Source organism: Salmo salar, chromosome ssa01 (genome assembly GCF_905237065.1).
Source record: "Salmo salar chromosome ssa01, Ssal_v3.1, whole genome shotgun sequence".
NCBI classification, from domain to species: Eukaryota; Metazoa; Chordata; class Actinopteri; order Salmoniformes; family Salmonidae; genus Salmo; species Salmo salar.
Window position 1 is genome coordinate 13,775,777 of NC_059442.1, and position 10,748 is coordinate 13,786,524.

General features: G+C 42.3%; 1 long non-coding RNA gene across 2 annotated transcripts; it reads right to left on the minus strand.

Annotated features, from left to right (window-relative positions):
* Window positions 1–1,978: 1,978 nt before the first annotated feature.
* On the minus strand, window positions 1,979–8,980 carry LOC106564500 (uncharacterized). 2 transcript variants are annotated; one of them, XR_001319496.2, is made up of 5 exons: window positions 8,908–8,980; window positions 8,639–8,740; window positions 8,289–8,545; window positions 6,151–6,288; window positions 1,979–5,927 (listed from the first exon to the last, which is right to left on the minus strand). It is a non-coding gene; the product is annotated as an uncharacterized lncRNA (long non-coding RNA). The 2 variants fall into 2 exon arrangements; XR_006769061.1 differs by having other exon boundaries at window positions 6,151–8,545.
* Between the last annotated feature and the right edge of the window lie 1,768 nt (window positions 8,981–10,748).

Below are 10,748 nucleotides of genomic sequence, written 5' to 3' on the forward strand. Positions count from 1 at the left end.
ACAAAACAAAGGCTACTAAACATTTCCATTCAAATAACAGTTGTTGGATAGTAATAATAGCCATCTTATATCGCTATCTGACAGACTAGAGGCTAGAGCTTATCTGGCTGTGGTAGCTACCAACTAGCGCAGCTTTTTTATTCACCTCAGTCGAGAGGGTATGAAACATTACCCACCATTACATGCCAGTTACAATACTAGCTCAGCACTGCGAATAAACACTAGTTACATTTTTTGGTATTGGTATTTTATTAGGATCCCCATTAGCTGTTGCAAAAGCACCAGCTACTCTTCCTGGGGTCCACACAAAACATGAAATAATACAGAACTTTAATAGACAAGAACAGCTCAAGGACAGAACTACCTCAATTTTAAAAACGACACACATAAAAAATGCACATGTAGCCTACATATCAATACATACACAGAAACTAAGTCAAATAGGGGACAGGGGTTGTGCCATGAGGTGTTGCTTTATTCGTTTTTTGAAACCAGGTTTGCTGTTCTTTTGATCAACATGAGATGGAAAGGAGTTCAACTCAAAAATGTCTCTGTATTATACTGTACACTTTCTTGAATTTGTTCTGGATTTCGAGACTGAAAAGACCCCTGGTTGCATGGCTGGTGGGGTAAGTGTGTGTGTCAGAGCTGTGTGTAAGTTGACTACGCAAACAATTTGGTATTCAACACATTAATGATTCTTATAAAAAGAAGACGTGATGCAGTCAGTCTCTCCTCAAATCTTAGCCAAGAAAGACTGGCATGCAAAGCATTTATGTAAGCCTTATAATTACAATGAAGAGCAAGACGTGCTTCTCTGTTCATGGCCAGCTGCAGCTGAAGTTTCCTTGCAGCATTTGACAATAATCAAGATAAGACAAAACTAGAGCCTACAGGACTTGCTTTTTGGAGTGTTTGTCAAAAAAATCTGAGTATACCTTTATTACAGACAAACCTACCCCCATCTTTACAACCATTGAATCTATATGTTTGATGACAGTTTACAATCTACGGTAACGCCAAGTAATTTAGTCTCCTCAACTAGTTCAACAGCCACATCATATATTACCAGATTCAGCTAAGGTCTAGAACTTAGGGAATGATTTGTACCAAATACAATGCTCTTAGTTTTAGAGATGTTCAGGACCAGTTTCTTACTGGTAACCCATTACAATACAGACTGCAACTCTTTGATAAACGTTTCAGTGACTTCATTAGCTGTGGTTGCTGATGCATACATGGTTGAATCATCAGCATACATGGACAAAAACATGTTTTGTTTAACACCAGTGGCAGGTCATTGGTAAAAATAGAAGAGGGCCTAGAGTTTAACTTCTGTGAATACCCGCAGGACCTGCAGGTCCCAACAGAGATCATTGCAGCACGGTAAGCACTGCGAAGAAACACTAGTTAATTTTTTTCTGTGACACATAACACTGAACTATGCTCAACTCTCCCATGCTGGTCCAGCCTGCCTTCCAAAAGCTTTGCCTTCACACAGCCTGTCAGCCCGCTCTTTGGTGTCAGTGGGGTCCTAAATTCATCCCGCTGAAATGCCAAACAGCCTACCTGACCGCTAGGAGGCATTCGCATGGTCCTAATGCACACCGTTGCCGCTTTTTGTATCACGTTGCAAATTACGGGGGGGGCAAAAATACAATTTCAGAATGTGGGGGGACATGACTATCTCGCGGGGCAGAAATCTCAGAGACCAATTGGTACACTCTGATTTGCCACCCCAAGATATTCCTGAACAACGTCTATTTGCGCCCCTACTGGATGGAAATTACAAGTGTAATGGCTGTGCTCAATGCAATGGCACTTATAAATGTAGATCCTTCAAACACCCACAAACAGGGAAATCGATCCCAATCAAAGGTGTTATTACGTGCTCCACTAAGGCAGTTATTTATCTTATAACTTGTCCTTGTGGTAAAAATGATGTGGGTAAAACAAAGCGTGAATTAAAAGTACGTATCTCAGAGCATCGTAGCACCATTAGGTGCAAAAACTTGAATTACCCAGTTGCGGCCCACTTTTTGGAAGCAAACCACTCGATTTCGTCTCTGCGTTATATTGGCATTGAACATGTCACCCTCCATAGGAGATGGGGTGACCTTGATAATTTATTGTTAAAACGAGAGGCTGCCTGGATCTTTAACTTTAAGACCCTTGCACCCTTCGGTCTCAACATGGACTTTGATCTTAAGCCATTCTTGTGACTTTGCCATTGTAATTGTTTGTAAGCTTGTGTAGTCTAAAATGATTCTATGATCGTATGCTATCCATTTGTTTTTTTGTATGGTGTTTTTTGTATGCCATTTTTATATTTGAGAATTAACCAATAATATTAGGCCACACTTGGCCATGATTACAGACACCTGTGTGTCTTTTGACAATATATAAACTAGTCATCTCGCAGTGTTTGTGATCATACCCTGATGAAGACAGCTTGGCTGTCGAAACGTTGGATATAAAAATGTTGCATCTGAGCTCCTAGAGTGTGCGGCTCTCCCTTATTTTCAAGTTTTCTACTCCGCTAGCCAGCACCTCGCCATAATAGGTGTGCGTTTCTTTTTCTTCTAGGGGGACATGACCGCACCATCCCCAGTGAAAGTTGTGCCCCTTGTTAGCAGTACTTCAAACAAATGGGTATGCTTAAACAGCTAACAAGGTGGCAGTGACACTATTCACAAGTTGAACTAACAGAAACCATTTAGTAATTGCTTTTTATAAATGGGAAATTACAACAACAGGTGATGAAATTAGTTATCCTAGACATAATCACCTTGGTCCAGTGATATAGTGATACACTGAGGTGACAACACTGATGTGTGACTAGGAACTTTCCCACAGTACCTTGAAGCCCACCCAACACCCTCCTCTGTGGAAATATTAAACAGTGAGAAGAAGGCCAGTCAGTGGGATAACTAACAAGTAAACCAGAGGGAAGCTTGACCATTCAGTCAGTCAGAAAATGTTGGGAAGTTGTATGGAAAAAAAGCACCATGGCGATAAGCAGTCCAGAAATAATAATAATTATTTTCACTTAATTTTGGGGGTTTTCCAAAACATACACATGTATAAACGCACCCCAAAACACACACTGAAATACGTATATCTACATAATGCATACAAAATATTGCAGCCTGTGTCATCAAAAGATGCCTCATATGACGACCAAGGAACGTAAATCATCTCAAGTGTACACATTGGAATCCAAGCGACACAATTCTTTAAGGGTGTACAAGAACTCACGGAATCTTCCTCACAGTGAGGGGGCAGTAGTGAGCAGGCACTTGACATCTCTGGAGAGTAAGCAGCCCCCGGGCCTCCTCTGGCCCCAGGTCTGCTGCAGGGCCTCGCAGTCCAGTTTGTTGAGCCTCTGGGAGCACAGCCGCAGGTCCTGGACCTGCTCTGACAGGCCGTCCAAAATAGACCTGTCCTAAGGGTTTACCTGGTTTACCCGGCTACCTGATAACCTGAAGAAAGAAAAGAGAGGGAACAATTTAGAGGGAATGAGAACTGTGACGAACCTCCCACTCTGTCTGCCGAATTCTCTCTCTTTGCTCATGTTTTCCTTAATAGGATGTCGGTGGGCGGAGCCGGGAGGGTCGTCAGCGAAATGGGACACACCTGGGCATGGGTGTGTCCCGGGATAAATACACCTTTCCCTCCCTCCATCCAGACACACTGTTGAATTTTGATTGTGGCAATTTTGTGGCTGTTTTGTTTGTTTGCATTGGCACCCTTCAACACCCCTCATTATCACATCTAGGCATGCAACCACTCTTACACTACTGACTACATATACCATTGTTTAGTGTATATAGGTTACTTCCGTCGTAAATATATTTTTGTTATTCTTTATCTCTACGTTGTCTCCCCTTTTTGTTACAGGCTTCGAGCCGGTTCGTGGCAGAACCAACAGTCTACTATAGGCCTACTGTATCTTGGAGGTTGAGAGAGGTCAAAGGTCGCTGGGTGGAGAGGAGACCGTGGAGTCCCGCTGAGGTCACTGCCAGGTTCCCTGACAGGTCCACAGAAACCATGGAGGGACAGACAGGCAGACACCTGGACACACAGATCTCAGTACTGGACAGTCAGGTCACATGAACCAGAGGTAAGGTACAGGGCAGACACTTGGAAAAGACCCAGGCAGCTCAACTAGCTAAATACAGAAGGACAAGGGTGCTATACATTGAGAGAAACCATTAACACACACTTGGAGAGGGTGGCCACGCTGCCGTTCATCAGTCCATTTCCCACCTGGCTCAAATGGGTCAGGGAGCAGTCATTCTGTGGAACACACTAAGGACCAATTAGAACCATCTTCTCCTTTATCAGCAAGGGACAAATCAAATCCCAGATCTCATGGTATACCCTTAACCAGGCAGTTAGACATACTGTAGTACTATCACTATCAATATGTCAGTGTTGAGTTCTCAGCTTGGCCTCCAGCTTAAACATTACTAGTTGACATGAATCCTACTTACAGGGACTAAATCCTACTTACATCACTACATTTGTTCCTCTATTGAATACATTGATATTGATTATTGCATTTTTGGGTATTGGGTTTGCAAGAAAGTCATTTCACTGTACTTGTGCATGTGACATTAAAACTTGACTTCCAGCTAGACTTGAGCACAACCACATGCATGTCTTAGTATGACTGGCCTCACTCAGGTTAGACAGCAGCTGTGGGAAGTATTTCAGAATGAATGTATACTACATCTTTCAAACTGAACACGTTTGTGCAATTTTTTAAATTTTTTTTTAAAACATCCTCAACCATAATAGTGTTGTTGGCAGCACTGGCGCCTCTTTGGTTTTAGAGCTGGAGGGGGGGACATAATCTGCCGTTTTTGGGGGGTGGGGGGGGGGCATCTACAGCTCTTTTCCCGCATTTTTAGACAATCCAATATGCTGTTACTATTTAGAACAAAAAGTAAACAAAACACCAACAGTCATCAACCTAGATAAGAGATCATTATTAATTATGTTTAAGTGATTAATAGGACTGAAATAGATCAAGGTTAATTAAATAATAAATATTGAGGTGCGCCTATAACCAATAGCCTAACAAAAGAACAGCCCTTTATATTACATTTTGGCAACGCAGCAGCTAGGGATTGCCTAAACAGCTACCGTATCTCCCTGACGTGGGCATGTTTTCAATACAGACTACTTTTGTCATACTGTATTCCATAAAAGGCATCCAGACCTTATGAAAGTTCCCCAGTATACCCTTAATCTTGTAATAAATAAAATATAGTGATACATAACTTGACATTGTGAGAGGACAATCAACCTTCCAATTAATGGTAATGCATTTATTAACCACTATAAATACTTGGTTACACAGTTTCTTCAGATAAGTCTCCAGTATCAACATTTCCAAGTAAACAAAGACAGGGAGAATCTGTAGAGATGCTGAGATAACATACTCTTTGCCAGAATTCAGAAAGCCTTCACGAGACCATAACATGCAAATGTGTCCTCTTTTGTGTTTTACACCTACAGCAGAGGAATTACATTTCTGAGTGCCTGTATTTCAGTTTCAATGGAATATAGTGCATTCTATGGATGGTCTTAAACTGCAGTAATTTATGTCTGAGATGATATGAACATGTCTGGGCATTCAGAGAAATCTGTACACATTCATCATCAACAATAGATTTTACCAGGTCTTCCTCACATTTTTGTTTTGTGTCATTGGGTAAAGCCTCTATCAACCCTTGATATAGTTTGGAAATCAACTTTGGAGTTTTGTCAGACTGCCTTAAAATAGCATCAGGCTTGACCAGTGTTTGCTGCACAGAGGGAATAAAGTGTTGTATCTGCAAAAATTAGCCTCACCTCCATCAGACTGGTCTTCCCTGGCTGCCTGACCCTGCTGAGACCCCTGTCACCATCTGATACTCCTAAAATGAGGCATGACCAAGAATTACCTTCATGTACAGTAATGCATTATGTTATCCAAGAATAGAATCAATGGTTCAATAATTGAAATTACCATTATTCCCAGATCCCAGACTGTAGCTTTAAGCTTAAGCTGTTGTCTTGTAGCTACTGTAGGTTTACCCATCAATTCAAGATGGAACTTTGTATCATTCACTGACATTGTTAATATACTGCAGAATTCACCTGAGCTCCGTAGACTGGTCATCCCTGGCTGTCTGACCCTGCTGGGACCCCTGTCACCATCTGATCCTGCTAAGACATGATGAGCAGTGTTTTCTGACTGCATCAGAGGGCTGCATTCCCACGGGATACCTGCAGGATCTGCAGGTCACAAAAGAGATCATTGCAGCACGGTAGGCACTGCAAATAAACACTAGTTCACTAGCTCTGCTTTCTTTTACAACTCAGTGAAAGAGCACAACACATACACACTGAACTATGCTCAACTCTCCCGTGGTGGACCAGCCAGCCTTCAAGGAAGCTTTGCCTTCACACAGCCTGTCAGACCACTTTTTGGTGTCCGTGGGGTTCTAAATCCAGCCGACTGAAACTGAAAACAGCCTACCCTCCTGCTTGGAAGCATCCGCATTGTCCAAAAGCACACCATTGCCACTTTTTGTATCATATTGCAATGATAAAACTGTGTGGGGGGGGATGCAATTTCAGAATGTGGGAGGACATGACCACCCCATCCCCAGTGAACATTACAACCCAGGTTAGCAGCCCTATTACACAAATGGTTATTCTTAAATAGTTAACAAGGTGGCAGTAGCACCATCCACAGGTTGAACTAACAGAAACCATTTAGTAATTGCTTTTTATAAATTGGAAATTACAATTAACAGGTGATGAAATTAGTAATCCTAACCATAATTTCCTTGGCCCAATCTCTGAGTGATATAGTGATACACTGATGTGTGACTAGGCACTTTCCCACAGTATCTTGAAGTTCACCCAACACCCTCCTTTGTGGAAATATTAAACAGTGAGAAGGCAGCCAGTCAGTGGGTTAACTAACAAGGAAACCACAGTGAGAAGCTGTGTGTCTTTAGAAGCTCAAACCAATTTGGCTGGGAACATTGTCTGACTTACAAGACTCATGACGCTCCACCCCCAGATTTGTGTCGGATGCATACTACATCTTTCAAACTGTGAAAAGGTTTGTGCACGTTTAAAAAAAAAAATGTCCCCGACCATAATTGTGTGGTTAGCAGCCCTTTACACAAATGGGTATGTGTCACGCCCAGGCCATAGAGCGGGTTTTGTTCTCTATTTTGGTTAGGCCAGGGTGTGACTAGGGTGGGAATTCTATGTCCTTTTTTCTATGTTTTGTATTTCTTCGTTTTGGCCGGGTATGGTTCTCAATCAGGGACAGCTGTAGATCGTTGTCTCTGATTGGGAGCCATACTTAGGCAGCCTGTTTTCCTTTGGGTTTTGTGGGTGGTTAATTTCTGTTTAGAGTTGATGTTCCTGAAAGAACTGTTTGGCTGTCGTTCATTTTCTTGTTTTGTTTAAAGTGTTCTATTAAAATTAAATGATGAGCACTCTCCACGCCGAGCCTTGGTCTACTCCCTGCAACAGCCGTTACAGTATGCTTAAATAGTTAACAAGGTGGCAGTAGCACCATACACAAGTTGCACTAACAGAAACCATTTAGTAATTGCTTTTTATAAATTTGAAATTACAATAAAAGGTGATGAAGTTAGTTATCCTGGACATAATCGCCTTGGTCCAATCTCTGAGTGATATAGTGATACACTGATCTGACAACACTGATGTGTGACTAGGCACTTTCCCACAGTATCTTGAAGCCCACCCAACACCCTCCTTTGTGGAAACATTAAACAGTGAGAAGAAGGCCAAAGTGTGAAGCTGTGTGTCTTTACAAACTCGCACCAAGTTGCGAACATTGTTTCACTTGCAAGAATCATGACTTTCCACCCCCAGAGTTGAGTCGAAGATACAGCGGCTGTGGGAATAGACTAGGGGGAACATGACAAAATGGAGGGATTTAATCATTTCTCAGCTTGACCATTTCTTCAGTCAGTAAGCAAATGTTGGGAGGCTGCATGTAAAAAAGCCCCATGGCAATAAACAGTCCGAAAATAATGAGAATTTCATTCAATTAACATTTTTTGTTTCCCATTGAACACTTACAAAAACATAGACAATACACATACACAATGTATAACCGCACACACAAACACACCCTGAAATAAGTATATCTACATAACGCCTACAACATATTAACGCAGAGATCACTCTGCAGCTTGTGTCATCAAAAGATGACTCAAATATGAGGACCAAGGAATGTAAATTACCTCAAGTGTACGCATTGGAATCCAAGCGACACCAGTCTTTAAAAGGTGTGAGTACTCAAGGAGTCTTCCTTACAGTGAGGGGACAGTAGTGAGCAGGGACTTGGCATCTCTGGAGAGCAAGCAGCCCACGGGCCTCCTCTGGTCCCGGGTCTGCTGCAGCGCCTGGCGGTCCAGTTTGTTGAGCATCTGGGAGCACAGCCACAGGTCCTGGACCTGTTCCGACAGGCCTTCCAAACTACACCTGTCCCAGGGTCTGACTACAGGACAACCAGAAGAAAGAAAGCGGGAACAAATTAGAGGGAATAGGAGAGATACCGAGAGTAAAAATCAATAGACTACTACAGGCCTACAGTATCTTGGAGGTTGAGATAGGTCAAAGGTCGCTGGGAGGAAAGAAGGCTGTAGAGTCCCGCTGAGGTCACTGCCGAGTTCCCTGACAGGTCTGCAGACACCTGGACAACAGTACAACAAGACACACAGAACTCAGTACTGGACAGTCAGGTCACATGATCCAGAGGTAGTGTACAGGGCAGGCACTTGGAAAAGACCCAGGCAGCTCAACTAGCAAAATACAGAAGGACATGGGTGATATACATTGACAGAAACCATAAACACACACTTGGAGAGGGTGGCCACGCTGTCCATCAGTCCATTTCCCGCCAGATTCAGGTGGGTAAGGGAGCAGTCATCCTGTGGAACACACAAAGGACCAATCAGAACCATGTTCTCCTTTTACACCAAGGGACAAATCAAATCCCAGATCTCATGGTATGCCCTTAACCAGACAGTTAGTACTATGTCTATCACCCAATATGTCAGTGTTGAGTTCTCCGCTTGGCCTCCAGCTTAAACATTACTAGTTGATATACATCCTACTTACAGGGGGACCATCACTACATTTGTTCCTCTATTGAAGACCATCTTGCCATAGCTCCCCATTAAATCAAATGGTGTACACACTAAGATACAACCATTGTATCGTAACTAATATATCAGCAGATGCTTCTTGGGTTGAATACCAAAGGCAAAGTTGTGCAGCAGATAAGTGGATGACATGCTTCCTTATCAACCAGTGAAATGTTTTCAGTTTGCAAGGCGACTGTCTCAGACCTGTGGTTTAGGTTTACTGGTTAGCAGACCATAGATAACAAGTGCTTTACTGAGAAACAAGTCTCATTACCAGATACCCAACCAATTGTTTCAACAATTTCTGTTAAAAGCTTCTCATCATTTACTAATCTCTTTCTTGTATTTATCATGTACCTTCCTGGACATGATGAAGACAGTTTTTTAGACAAACAATGCTTAATTTAATGTAAAAATACTCTATAGAATAACTTTATTTGAATTTGAGTGTGTGTATTTGTTTGTGTGCATGTGTACGTGTGTGTTTGTGTGTACCTGGTTGTTCTAGTGTTGATACTATATACAGTTGAAGTCTGAAGTTCACATACACTTAGGTTGGAGTTTTTTCAACCACTACACACATCTCATTAACAAACTATAGTTTTGGTAAGTCGGTTAGGACATCTACTTTGTGCATGACACAAGTCATTTTTCCAACAATTGTTTACAGACAGATTATTTCACTTAATCACAATTCCAGTGGGTCAGAAGTTTACATACACTGAGTTGACTGTGCCTTTAAACAGCTTGGAAAATTCCAGAAAATTATGTCATGGCTTTAGAAGCTTCTGATAGGTTAATTGACATCATTTGAGTCGATTGGAGGTGTACCTGCGTATGTATTTCAAGGCCTACCTTCAAACTCAGTGCCTCTTTGCTTGACATCATTGGAAAATAAAAAGAAATCATCGAAGACCTCAGAAAAAAATGTAGACCTCCACAAGTCTGGTTCATCCTTGGGGGAAATTTCAAAACGTCTGAAGGTACCACGTTCATCTGTACAAACAATAGTACGCAAGTATAAACACCATGGGACCATGCAGCCATCATACCGCTCAGGAAGGAGACGCGTTCTGTCTCCTAGAGATGAACGCACTTTGGTGTGAAAAGTGCCAATCAATCCCAGAACAGCAGCAAAGGACCTTATGAAGATGCTGGAGGAAACAGGTACAAAAGTATCTATATCCACAGTAAAACGAGTCCTATATCGACATAACCTGAAAGGCCGCTCAGCAAGGAAGAAGCCACTGCTCCAAAACCGCCATAAAAAAATCCAGACTACGGTTTGTAACTGCACATGGGGACAAAGATCGTACTTTTTGGAGAAATGTCCTCCGGTCTGATGAAACAAAAATAGAACTGTTTGGCCATAATGACCATTGTTGTGTTTGGAGGAAAAAGGGGGAGGCTTGCAAGCCGAAGAACACCATCCCAACCGTGAAGCACAGGGGTGGCAGCATCTTGTTGTGGGTGTGCTTTGCTGCAGGAGGGAGAGGTGCATTTCACAAAATAGATGGCATCATGAGGCAGGGAAATTATGTGGATATATTGAAG